This window comes from Manis pentadactyla, chromosome 10 (assembly GCF_030020395.1).
Source record: "Manis pentadactyla isolate mManPen7 chromosome 10, mManPen7.hap1, whole genome shotgun sequence".
Classification (NCBI taxonomy): domain Eukaryota; kingdom Metazoa; phylum Chordata; class Mammalia; order Pholidota; family Manidae; genus Manis; species Manis pentadactyla.
Genome location: NC_080028.1, coordinates 8,925,655 through 8,937,012, shown reverse-complemented (window position 1 = coordinate 8,937,012; position 11,358 = coordinate 8,925,655). Strand labels below are relative to the sequence as shown.

Below are 11,358 nucleotides of genomic sequence, written 5' to 3'. Positions count from 1 at the left end.
TCGTGCGGTAGTGACAGGCAGCCGCAGCGGGCACTTATGCTCGTGCCAGTTGCTTTACATTGGCAAGCTTAATTTTCAAAACAGCTCCCTGATAGGTACTGTAACTATTCGTGTTTTACAAATAAGGAAATTCAGGCACAGAGACGTGGACATTTTCCTAAAGCCACACAGCTGGTAAGTGGCAGGGGCAGGATTAATTTCAAGCAGTCTTATTCCAGAACCCCTCTTAACCTCTAGGCTGTACCGAGGGAATGACTGGAGACGTGGCAGTCTTGAGTTACCGTCTGGCTCGCTCTCTGTACCTCCTTCAGCCTCAGTTTCTTTGTGCATAAGGTGAGAGCAGCCAGTGGGAAGATTGTTCCGAGACTCACACCGGCCCCTAGCCTGGACCCCGGTGGGTTTGTCGCTGTTGTCTTCCAGCCCTTCCATCCTCCTGACATGTGCACATAGGTGCATATGCGTGTTGGCACCATGGGCCTGTTCTGATCTGCTAGGTAGGTCCCCTGGGTCCTCTCTAGACGTGGCTGGTTGTTATTCTTGCTTGTGGACTTGTCTGCCCCCTGCTTTGAAAGTGAACTCCTTGAAGCTAGGGACTCGGGATCTACAGTGAATAGTGTCACCAGCACCTACCACCACTAAGTGCCGAGCATTCAATAAATATTTATGAAATAATGAGTAAAGCATTTGTGGCCAGGTCCAGTGCTCTGCCTTGGCCATACAGTGATGCTGCAGAAATCGGTCCTTCTGTCCTTGAGGTTCTTGAAGTATTGGAATTTGAGGGTGAGGGGTGAACTTCACTGCTGCATACTAATGACAGGCTTTGTGTAGACTCTTGAATTGCTCTTCTAAGACAGCAATTCCCAGGTCTCCCCAGTGGGATACTCTCCCTCCCCACACTCCCCAAACCTTTGGCTGCCCCTTTATTTTACTATTGCTTAGCTGGTTAGCCTTGTCATTGAGTTAGGTAGGCCTGGCCCTCTGCTTTGTAGCTGCCAGACGTCAGGACCCCTATGTAAATGCCCCCATTGTAGTGAACATTCCAGAAATACTGGCTGGACTGTGACAAATGCTGGAAGTGGTGACTGCTGTAGGCCTACAAGGCTTGCTGAGGAGAGTGACTGCAAGCTTCCCTCCCATCTAGATGTGGACCCCAAGGGACTCAGGTTAGACAGAAGCTTTGCCACCTGCCAAATGTATTCCTGGGTAGTGGTGGAATCTTTTAAAGGAGGGATAGTTTGCTTGAACCACATAGCATCTTGATGAAGGACAAGGGGATGGCAGGGATATCCACACAAGGTGCCCCCTACCCTCATGGTGACCATGACATCCTTGTTCACAGGGTGTCCAGGCTTTGTGGGTGGCTCACTGACCTGTCCACCATCCTGAGTCTGGTGAGAGCAGCTCAAATACCATTGTTCAGTAGATGGCTCTGAGGGCTGTGGTCTGTGGTTACTGGGCCTGGGGATGCACAGATACGGCACGTGCCCACCCTTACTGCATTGGCAGTCCAGCATGGGAGAAGGCACGTATACCGCTAACACGATAGGTATGGCATTCTAGTGTCGATGTGCTGGGGGCAGTGAATTATGTAATTTGACCAGGTCAGTGGAGGCTTTCAGGAGGGGTTAGCATTTGCTGATATGGTGCTCAGAGGGTATGCTAGGGCCAGATGCCAGAGTGTTTAATGGAGTATCACCCTGAGAAGTTGCACCTTTGGACCCCAGGCAGTGTGGTACCTCAGAAGTTCCTTTGAAGAAAAGAACAGCTTTGGAAAGCAGCTTGATGTGTTCAAAAGAGCTTGGGCCCTCCCAGCCTAATAAAGCAGAGTAGGAGTCCTGCATGGACTTGGGCAAGTCACTTAACATCCCTGAGCCTTGGTTTCCCCAGCCAGGAAGACTCCCAGGAGTGCTGTTAGTATTAAATGAACTAACACATTACACTGTCAGCCACAGTGGTCACCCTCCCCCTGTGAAGTTCCACCTTCAGTTCTGCTGTAAATGAATGCATATGGTTCATTCCTCCAGTATCACTGGGCATTCACTGTGTGGCCAGCCCTGCGTAGGTACAGAGGATACTGCCCTGAAGAAGCTTATGTCCTAGGAAGGGAGACAGTGAACAATGAGTAAATACAGATTATTTAAAACACAGTATCTATAACATAACATAAGGTGGTGCTGCAAGGAAGACTACTCTGGATTCACAGAATGGTTGAGGGGCCATTCTAAAATGAGTGGCATAGAGGACCTCTCAACATTTGTTGAGACGAAGTAGGGGGTATAGAAGGGGCGTTGCTGCCTGAGAGAACAGGGATGCAAAGGCCTGCCTGTTTGGGGAGCTTCAAGGAGCAAGTGTGGCTGGAGTGCAGTGCATTGTGGGAGTGGTGGTGGCCGAGGCCCAAAGGAGCCTTGTGGATCCTGGTGCGAACTTTGGATTCTGTTCTAAGTGTGATGTGATATTCTCGGGTGGTTTTGAGTAAGGGACACGATGTGGTCGGGTTTGTGACTGGAGAAAGCCCTCTGTTGAGAAGCATTTGAGTAGAGAATAGAAGCTTGGGACCTGCTGAGTGGCACTGCAGTTGTCGGGGTGCAAGAGGATGGAGGCGTGGTCATAGTGTTGGCGGAAGAGTGGTGAGAAGTACTGGCTTCTGGCTGTATTTCAAAGGAAAAACTGATAGTTTTTTGATGGGAAGGGTGTAGCGTGCATGACAGAGGAAGAAGAATCAAGGACTTAAAGGTTTCAGTTGGAAAAACAGTGGTGCTCATTAATGAGTTGGGGAATCCAGGAAGAGGAGCGCATGTGAGACTGGGAGAATCAAGTTTGATTTTGCCCTATATGATTATTAATTAAAAAAAGAAAATAAACTTGAAATTAATTGTTTTAACTTAGACATATCCTGAGCAGTTATGTAGGTGAAATGACATGCTAGCTATGTATTTTTTCTAATGACATTAAAATAAACAATGCATCCATTAAAATGAAAGCATCCATTACACGTACAGCCACTCATACACTGTCAGGATGTAGTGCAGCTGCTCTCACAGTCCGTGCTCAATAATTATTAGTAGCCCCTTTAAGAGTGTATTAAGACTGTATTTGTGATGAAAACATAGAAAACCTTTGATGAAAACCGTAGTGGGAGAGGCGGGGGCCAGGAGTGGAGGTGGCCCCAGAGAAGTGGGAAAGGAAAAGGGGGTCATTCAGAAAGAGAGATGGCAGAAGATACCGGGCTGTTTTAAGCATTTTGGAGAAAAAGAACTGCTGCCCCCCACCCTGAGCCATCTTCCTGGGGGCATTATTCTCCCTTTCTGAGCTTCCTTTTAGCCTCTGAGGAATTCGGGTGCTTTCACCACAAAAACACTCAGCCTTTTCATACTATAATTTGATATTCAGGCTGTGGCCTGAATTGGGAACCATGCTTTGTCCACTTCTGCTGCCCAGGAGTTTGAGATGAGTCTCTCTGTGGGGACTTGTCATGGGTCATTCTTATGTCTTGTTGTCACATATATATATGATGATGCTTAAACATGTGTACAAGGTGTTCGTAATATCCTTAACGGGTTAAATGCATTTGGATCACTATAGAAACTTCTCATACCAAAATATAAATTTTGGAAACTCCCTCACACAGTGAAGTCAAAATTGGGCTTTTTGAAACAGTTCTTACCAGGTTTCCTGTTAAATTTCTTGTGAGAAATTAATTTTTAACCCATCAGAGTTAAAGTGGTCCATGCTCACTGTTATGTGTGTTTACGTGTCTGTGTGACGAGGTTGAGTGAGCGTGAGACACCCCCTTCTCAGCTTCCCAGCTGATTCATGTTTGGGGTGCTGAAACCCACATGCTGTTGGTATTTGTGGGCGTGGGAGAAAGTATGCATCAGTGTGTGCCGGGGTGGAGAAGTGGGTGGTTTGCGTGAATAGAAAATAACGTGGCCTTTCTGAGAATTGTTCAGAAATGTGGAGAAAGGAAGCAAGAAACTTGGCAGTCTAGTGTGTTTTAATAGAATCATTGGGTGCTTGCTGTGGATAATCCCTAGTGGAGGAGAGAGAGAGAGAAGAGGGGGAGTAGGATCGCAGCTCGCCCGGCCCGCAGCAGCTTGAGAGGGATTTCGGGGTCACTGCTGAAGTCAGGGAGGACCGAATGCTCTCCCGCTCCCACACAGGTAGAACCTCCTAGAATTCTCCAGCCACTTGTTATCGACTGTCTGGGGTGCTGTGGGAACTGCATTCTGGGCAGGCACTTCCACTGCAGGCACGCTCAGAAGTATGTGAGAAACTGTATGTCATTGGCTCTAAGACACCATTAATTATAACGACACGTTATTTTACATACTATTAAGAAAGAAAGCACACTGCTCATTAACTTGTAACACACCAACTTCAGAGATACTAAAACGTTGAAAAGACATGTTTTTGAATCAGTGAAATAAGGTGCCTAATTGGCAATACCAGGGTACAGCATGAGAGTTGCCGGAAGGCCAGGTGGCTAATGACCAGTGAGGGGGGTGCGTAATACGCATGGAGAGGCCGCTGGGATGGGGTCCCTGGGGGAGGGGCCCTGGCCTTGGGTAGTGTCTCCCCTGAGTCTGGGGTCACATACAGTGAGCGGTCTGGTGTGTTTGCCAGTGTAAAGCTCAGGCACTCACTGAGGGGGCTGTTTGCTTTGCGGCTCTCTTTCACATCTCCGATGATAACAAGAGAAGGACTTGGTTTGGTTCTAGTATGTCCTTAACACCTTTCTCATTCTTGCTTATCTCCTCTCTCTCTTTTTTTTTTCACGGAGCTAACAGGGCTTCAGCTCAGAGACTAAGCAGGCAGTAGGTTGAACTAGACTTTAATAGCTTTGTTTTGTTTTCATTTTTTTAATCTTCAAGATATGGCAAGTAATACTGGTTTTCCATCCACAATACTGAAAAAGTTTACATTCAAAAGGAAATTGTTTGAGTAAAAGAAAATACGGCAGTTTAAAGAAAAAATATGAAGTAGATAATTTCTCAAAGATGGTGAGTGGATGGTTGAGGTTTGGGAAACACAGGCCTTGGCGTTGATTAGATTTGAGTGGGACCTTTGGGGCGAATAGGACTTGGAAATACAGAAAAGGGAGGCCTTGCCTCACCATGGATACTTTTTAATACGCTCTTTGGGAAATTTTTTCTTATCTCTTCTTTATTTTAATAGCAAACCAAGTCAAACTGGCTAGGAACTTAATGTGTAAAGAGTGCTTATGTGAAATAAGTAGAACCTTTCTCAGCAAGGTTCATGTGTATAAATAGTTGGGTTTGTTTTAAAGTGTGTGCTTGTTTCTGCAATTCTACCTCTGGGGTCAGTAGCCTCTTCATCTGAGGCCCCCAAAATACATCTGGCCTTTCAAGTAGAGCAAACCTTTGGTGGGGATGTGTTCCTTGCTTCCTGCGTTTGGCACAGACACCTCCTGGCAGAAGTGGGCTAGCTTCCCATGCTTTTTGTTCTGTTGAGAGTTTTTTAGAAATCACTTGGAACACTATAGAAGGCCGTATCTGTACAAGATAGACAGCCGAGTGAGATTCAAAATTATGTCAACAGGCTGGAAGGCTTGGATGAAAGTATTAAGATATAATCCAACCAATATAAATTTAGGTTTAAAAAAATCCCCTATGGGAATGTGGTTGGGGAGGCTGACTTGATAGAGTTACAGAGAGAAAAGACCTTGTTATTTCAGTTGATAGCAAGTAAGAATTTTCATAGGAGGGCTAGATGCCCATCTTTTCTTAAGTATATGAGGCCTGTTGATTTTCATCTGTTGATTTTCTATCCTGCAACCATACTGATTTGTTTTATTGTTAATTCTTCAGGCTTTCCAGGTATTATCATATCAACTGCACATAGAGATAACTGTATCTTTTTCCAATTCTTAATGCTCTGCTGCTTTTCTCTTACTTAATTGCATGGGCTGACACCTCCAGTTCAGTGTTAAGTGATGGAGGTAGTGGGCATCCTTGCTGTGTTCCTGATCTTCATGAGAGTGCCTCTTGTGGTTCCCAGTTAAGATGCTAGCATTAGGACTGACTGAAGTATACATGTAATGGCATGTTAAGAAAAACCCATCAATTACTGTATTCTTGAGTGTTTTTATCAGGCTGGATAAAATAGACAAAGATTATACTTGGATAAACAATAGCACCAGAGATCATACCCATTGATCTGAACTCCAGTTGCTAGTTAATAAATAATATATTTCCAAAATACCATTAGCTCAACATTATGAGAATCAGAGTTCAGAAAAAGCACTTAACACTGTAGAAGTGTTCAGACAGTAGTTATAAGTCCTTTCTGAAGAACAAGGTGCTTGTTAAGTAGATTGACGACTGTCGTCCACACAGCTCTTCTAATTTGGGAGAGCTGTTACTCCCACATCAGCCGAATATGTCTGCAGCAGGTGGTACAGCTCCAGCCCACTCCTGACAGCAAAGTCGTGGGCGCCGTCACGAAATGCTTTAGATGAGTCGTTCTGTGCCACTACATGGCAAGCTCCTCAAGTCATGCATTTGAATTTTTTTCTTCCTTCCTTGTAAAAGACCATTTTACTAGTGTTTTTCGTAGTGTGTCTCTCAACATTGAGTGGGCCCACTAGTTGCTTAGATAATACTTATTTTCTGCCGAAAAGTATGAAATTGTTGGAAGGATCCAAGTCCCTGGGAGCTTGTCTCTCTCCCTTGAGGGAGCTCGATGTGCTAGAGGAAGCACTGTGATGGCAGCTTCTGTGATGGGTTTGCATCGTGGGCAGCCCACTCGTATTGTTCATTTCCTGTGTAAGGATGAGTTCAGTCCTTCATCACAGACAGGATTCTAAAAGTATAAACGTCTCCTCCCATGCTTTGAAACAGCTGTGGTCTGACCTCTTCAGGACCATCTTTTAGAGAGGAGACATAAGATTCTCCTGATTGGGGAGATGCTTTTGTGCTTCTGCTTAATCTTATGTTTAATTTCATTCCAGTCGGAGGCAGAAATCAGACCCTAGAAAAAGAAGTTTCTTTAGGAAATTTATTTGCCAGGTTGCCTGATACGAAGTATATGTAATCAGATCTAAGACTTAGGGATGAGTGGCAACGAATCAGTTCCTTGAAAAATAACTGATTCCTTGGCAATGAATGCCTTTCAATGTCCTAGAAGGCCTTACACTGTCCCCACCTAGCACACACACGTATGAACACAGCAGCAAGCCTCTTTCCCCTCTGCTCACTACAGAGGCCCTACTGGCCTTCCTGCACTTCCTGAAATCTAGCACACTGATTTTTTTTTTTTTAAGCCTACATAAAATTTACTTTCCAATAAGTTTTTTTCATATCTACCTTTTTTTTTTTTTGTAGATAATTATTTTTTATTGAAGGGTAGTTGACACACAGTATTACATTACATTAGTTTCAGGTGTACAACACAGTGATTCAACATTTATATACATGATAATTCTAGGTACCAGCTATCACCATACCAAGTTGTTACAATATTTTGACTATATTCCTTATGCTATACATTACATCCCAGTTACTTATTTATTTTACAATTGGAAGTGTGTACTTTTTTTTTTTTTTTTTTGGTGAGGGCATCTCTCGTATTTATTGATCAAATGGTTGTTAACAACAATAAAATTCTGTATAGGGGAGTCAATGCTCAATGCACAATCATCAATCCACCCCAAGCCTAATTTTCATCAGTCTCCAATCTTCTGAAGCATAACAAACAAGTTCTTACATGGAGAACAAATTCTTACATAGTGAATAAGTTCTTACATGGTGAACAGTACAAGGGCAGCCATCACAGAAACTTTCGGTTTTGCTCATGCATTATGAACTATAAACAGTCAGTTCAAATATGAATACTTATTTGATTTTTATACTTGATTTATATGTAGATACTACATTTCTCTCATTATTATTATTATTTTTAATAAAATGCTGAAGTGGTAGGTAGATACAAGATAAAGGTAGAAAACATAGTTTAGTGTTGTAAGAGAGCAAATGTAAATGATCAGGTGTGTGCCTGTAGACTATGTGTTAATCCAAGCTAGACAAGGGCAATAAAACATCCACGGATGCAGAAGATTTCTCTCAGAACAGGGGGGGTGAGGTTCTAAGCCTTGCCTCTGTTGATCCCCAATTTCTCACCTGATGGCCCCCCTGCGACTGTGCCTGTCTTAGGTTGTTCCTCCCTTGAGGAATCTTACCCGTCTCTGGCTAACCAGTCATCTTCCGGAGCCATACAGGGAAATATAAAGTTGGTAAGTGAGAGAGAAGCCTTATTGTTTGAAAAGGTTAGCTTTTTACTTCTTTGCATGTTTATGCCCTGTGGCTTCTATGCCCAGCATTTGTCTTGAGGTATCTTTACCACTTGGAAGAATTATGATACTCGGTAAATTTGATATGAGGCACGAATTCTATTTAAGGGTTGTAATTAGGAAGGAAGAAGAAAAGCTATAGAAGTAGCAGGCGGAAGAAAACATGGGAAGATTGATTATTTCTTTGACATATCTTCTTGTAGAGTAACTTCAGCATGTATAGGTTTTAAGCTACTACTTAAATTGCGCACACACATTAACATAATAGGAGTATAGTTACATAACCAAAGCATACCTGTAATTACCAGCCATCTCCAGTGAAACCAAGAAAACCAGTTAGGCACCTTAGGCATTTGTGAAAACTTATCTATGATATGGTGGATATTGTCCAACTGAACTTGAACAGTCTGAGAGAAATCAGACAAATTAAAACAACCCATTCCTGGGAACTGTTCACATCCCGTATGTTCTTTTAACAGTAAATAGTCTGTAGTTGTAAGATTTTGGTGATTTTTTTTTTAAGGGTCCTCGCACATACTGTTCCCTTTGCCTGGAAGGTTCCTTCTCCACTTTCTGAAATGGCTGCTGCTCCGTAGTCATTCAGGTCTGGCTCAGAGGTCATCAGAGAGGCCTCTTCTGACCACATCATGAATCTCTCTGTCCGCTTATCCTGGTGTGTTTTCTCTGTGGCACACGTCCGTCTGAAGTGCCTTGCTGAGTCATCGTGTCCCATGTGTGAAGTCTCTGTCTCCTCAGGAAGGACCCTCTGTTGTTTCCTCCAGTGTGGCCCCAGCACCTCGAATAATGCCAGCTTGTTGTACATTCCCAGCAAATGTTGAATGAACGTATGTATTAATTGAATAGACTCTAACTGAATAATGTCATACGTGGGTTCCAAAGACTTACATATTTATGTTAAAAGAGACATTTGTATTGCTTTAAAACGCAACTGCTCAAGATGAGAACTAGGAACAGTGTTGTGTTATTGGGAGGCAGTTTTTCTTTTGCTGTAGCTTGACTTGAAAGTGTTAAATGCCCGGCGTCGTCAGGAGCTGAGCAGAGTTTCAGCTCTTATTACTCTTCCTTTCCCACTAGGTTTCAGTCATATTTTCTTAAAAGCTACTAGTAGGCATTAGTAGCCTTTCAGCCCTTAACTTTTAATGTTTAATGGGTACGATTTCAGTTACGAGACAGAGAGAGCTATGGGGATGGATGGCAGTGGGGACTGCACTGCAGTGTCACTGTATTAATGCCAGTGAACCAAACATGCCAGTGAACCAAACACCTAAAAATGGTTATGATGGCAAATTTTATGTTCTTTGTGTTTAACCATAACAAAAGAACAAAAAGGCTGTGTACTGCATGATTTCATTGACATTCTTAAAAAGACAGTGTGGTGATGGAGCACCTGTCAGTGGTTGCCAGGGTGTAGGGAAGGGTGTGCCCCAAGGGGCAGCACAAGGGCAGGTTTTGGGGTGATAGACTCCTATATTGTGATTGTGGCATAGTTACGCAAATGTCTATGCATACTTAAATTTATAAGCTTGCATACCAAAAATATCAATTTTATTATATATTAATTTAAAAATAAAAACAAACTGCAGAAGTTGCTCTGGGGTGCAAATTGTAGAACTAAAGTGCTAGAATAAATACAGCATAAAAACAATTAAAATGAAGGGGAAAAAGCCATAAAGTCATTCCCTGTCATTATGTAAACAGAAGCTGAAATTTGCCACAAAAGCTAACCACAGGCTTTTTGCATATCTGATTGTAAAAGTCTGTTGAAGCGGTTTTCACATCCTTTTTTGAAGACTGTTACTGCTAATTTGTAAGAAGTCATGCAGTGTTCATGCTTGTTTTTCAATAAAGCTTTCAATCCAAAATGTATTTTCCTTGCAGTTGAACTTTGATTCTCAGTTGTTATAGTTGAACCTAGTTCAGTATGGTGGTCCTGGGGAGAATGCCCTTGTGAACGAGGCACGGGTCTCAGCTGGTGTCCAGGTGTGGGGGAGGCTTTCTGTGACAGGCAGTGGATCACTCCTGGGCCTTGCATCAGAGGTCATTTCTGGGGGCCTTGAAATGCAGGTGCTCAGGGTGCACCCCAAGGAGATTCAGGAATTTCAGAAGCTGTGTTGTGTTTGGCTGGGCCTGGAGTGTGTGTGTGTGGCGGGGGGGTGCCTGGACCGGAGTGTGCGTGTGCGTCTGTGTGTGCATGCCTGTGGGTGTGCTTGGACCAGGGTGTGTGTGTGTTGGGGGGTGCTGGACCGGGGTGTGTGTGTGTCAGGGGGGCCTGGACCGGGGCGTTTGTGGGGGGGAGGCCTGAATTGGGGTGTGTGTGTGTGTAAAGCTCCATGCTAATTTTACTGAACAGCCTGGTTCGGGGCCCATGGTGGGCAATGGGAGTGGGACAGGCAGGAGTGAGGGAGCCGGTTGTAGTAGGGATATATGAGAGGGCTGTCAGCCAAGTCTTCCTGAAGGACTACTTCCCGGAGGTGGGGACTCCTGAGCCAGAGGCCTGAATGTGGAGGATTGCTAGACAGGGATGGGAGGGTGTTTCTCGCGCAGACTACGCACAGGGTGCTGCGTGCATGTGGTACTAGTGGGAAAGGATGTGATGCGGCAGATGGGAGAGGGGACCAGGGCGGAGCAGAGCAAAGACTGCGGGTGGAGGCCCTAGTGCCAGGGCGAGGGCCGGAGGCTAGCTTATCCTCTGCTCTGAGTGCGTCCTGGGCTGCCTGGATCAGTCACCTGGGAGGAGCTGCCTGTGACACCGAGATCTTGGGCCCTACCAGGAGCAGATGTTCTGAGGGTAGGGCCTGGAAATGTTCAGTTTAACCAAAGCCCCCAGGCGTTGGAGTCGGAGCTGCACTGGGAGGTAGAGAGCCACCAGGAGTTCTCTTCCGAGAGTTTGCTTCATGTGTGTGTGTGCACGTGTGGGTTTCACTCCTGTTTATAACATAGCTCACTCCTTGCATTTGGGAACCCTAGTCTTTGTCAGGCTTCCTGGGGAACAAATTTGGGAACTAGCCATAAAAAACATGCAAACCCTT

General features: G+C 44.5%; 1 protein-coding gene across 2 annotated transcripts in view; it reads left to right on the top strand.

Moving 5' to 3' along the window:
• The window catches only part of SYNGR1 (synaptogyrin 1), a 76,933-nt gene that overhangs the window by 49,356 nt on the left and 16,219 nt on the right, over positions 1 to 11,358 (top strand). The gene's annotated exons all lie outside the window — the stretch shown is intronic.